The sequence below is a fragment of the Physeter macrocephalus genome, chromosome 14 (genome assembly GCF_002837175.3).
Source record: "Physeter macrocephalus isolate SW-GA chromosome 14, ASM283717v5, whole genome shotgun sequence".
Classification (NCBI taxonomy): Eukaryota; Metazoa; Chordata; class Mammalia; order Artiodactyla; family Physeteridae; genus Physeter; species Physeter macrocephalus.
The window spans coordinates 85,277,784-85,280,264 of record NC_041227.1 but is presented as its reverse complement, the minus strand read 5'-3'; positions in this window follow the sequence as shown (position 1 = coordinate 85,280,264).

The following is a 2,481-nucleotide window of genomic DNA, read 5'->3' as shown; positions in this document are numbered from 1 at the left end:
AAATGCTGGAAAAGGTGTGGAGAAAAGGGAACCCTCCTACCCTGTTGGTGGGAATGTAAATTGGTGCAACCACTATGGAAAGCAGTATGGAGATTCCTTAAAACTCTAAAAATAGAGCTACCATAAGATTCAGCAATCCCACTCCTGGGCAGATATCCAAAAAAGATGAAAACTCTAATTCAAAAAGATACGTGCACTCCAATGTTCATAGCAGCACTATTTACAATAGCCAAGACATAGAAGCAACACAAGTGCCCATCAACAGATTGGCTTAAGAAGATGTGGTGTACACACACACACACACACACACACACACACACACACACACATTGGAATATTACTCAGCCATAAAAAGAATGAAATAATGCCATTTGCAGCAGCATGGATGGACCTAGAGAATATTATACTTAGTGAAGTAAGTTAGAGAAAGACAAATATTGTATGATATCACTTATATGTGGAATCTAAAAAATAATACAAATGATTCTATATACAAAACAGAAACAGACTCACTGACATAGGAAACAAACTTATGGTTACCAAAGGGGAAAGGGAGTGGGGGAAGGATAAATTACAACTATGGGATTAACAAACTACTATACATAAAATAGATAAGCAACAAAGACTTATTGTATAGCACAGGGAACTATATTCAATATTTTATAATCACCTATAATGGAAAATAATCTAAAAAGAAATATATATATATATAAAACACTGAATCACTTTGCTGTACACCTGAAACTAACATAATGTTGTAAATCAATTATACTTCAAAAAACAAAATACCCCCGTTCCCACTCCTTTTACTTTCAAATATATTTCTGTCTCTGAGGCCTTCAGGCTGCCTGCAGGGAGGAACACTGTCTACATTTCAGGCATTAAGACTAGGGCAGTGTGGACACGGCAAAGATGCTTCTTGAGGGCTATTGGATTCAAAGACAGATGCCGATGGATTCCAGTGAGAAGGATTCTGGGAGGTTGGTAGGACATATGGACTGGCATCTCCTCTCTCCTTTTGACCTTTCCCGAATTCTTCCGGCTGGTGGTAGCTTGTTAGTTCCAGTTCTTTACCAGGACCTCCTGTCGTAAAGTAACTCATGGAAGTGGTTACTATCATGCCCGGCCAGGGCAGGAGGTTTCAGTCAGCGTTTCCCGTAACAAATAAAATGCCAGATATTTCTCCAGCAAAGATGGGTTTATTTGGGATCAGCAGAGAATTGCCATTTGCGGTCTGCAACCATGGTGAACCACGTGTAACTCCCCACACAGCAACGGATGGAGAACACTTTTATAGAGGGGAACGGAAGTTGGGAGGTGATAGTAAACAAAGAGTCTGTGGCTTGTCATTGGCTGAGTCCTGGCCAGGAAAGAAGAGGAGTCTTTCTTCTTCCTATTGGGCTTTGCCATCCTTACAGGGCGTGAGAGCGCCCCCTGCTGGTCTCTCAACTCTATTTAAGTGAGGTTTCAGTTTATTAATTTTTTACAGAGGGTGGCAAATCTGTGCTTCCTGCACGGGAGTACTGGGAGCTTTCCATGAAAACAGAGCGTGGAGATTTACTTTGTCTCTGAAAACCAGGCTTGAGTCTGAAGGACAGGACTACCAATAGCACCCTGCCATACAATTTTTCTCCTCTGGTCATGAAGTCCTGTCACCAGGTCACACTGTCTCCCTGACACTTTTCCCTTTGATTTATTTCAACCTGGGACCCTCCCTGGGCTTGATGATAATCCACTCTGACCAGGAGCCTCTAAATTGTGTCAGAGGTGCTTGGACTTGCCTGAACTCCAAGTAGAAGAAACAGCTTAGGTACAGGCTGGGGATAAGGGGCCAACCTACATAAAGCTCATTTCCTAAAATGTAGGTTGGTTTCTTTTAAAATCAATCCCCCTTTGAGGGAATCTGCAATTCTAGCATCCCCTGCGAGGGGAGTGAGGTAAATTTGGGGGGCTTAAAGACATTTTAAAGAAATCAGTTTTTCTAAAGACACTTTTACTACATTTAATATTTTTAACAAGTATTTTTGGTTTTTTTAGAAAAAGATATGTTCAGGCTTTTTTTGTTGTTTGTTTGCTTGTTTTTTGTTTGTTTGTTTCTGGGGGAATAACATCAGCTGCCTGAGCTCTGCCTACGGGTTGCGGCTACTGGTGCTAACAGATCCATCACACACAGACCTTCATGAGCCCCTCTGTTTGGGGCATCACATTTTACACCACCCTTCCCCACTCGGGGGTCTCCCATCTGCTCTGAACCCCTCACTTCGGGCTCCACGCCGCCGCTTTCAGCTGTGCGCTGTTTGTCTGCTTCACCTGTCAACACTCTGGCATCCCTTCTACAGCCTCTGGAAATCGGATGACACCGATAGTTTTCCCCTCCTGTTATTTTAATTGCCCCATTCTCAGTGCTTTCTCAACTTCTCCATTTTTTTTTTTTTTTTTTTTTTTTTTTTGCGGTACGCGGGCCTCTCACTGCTGTGGCCT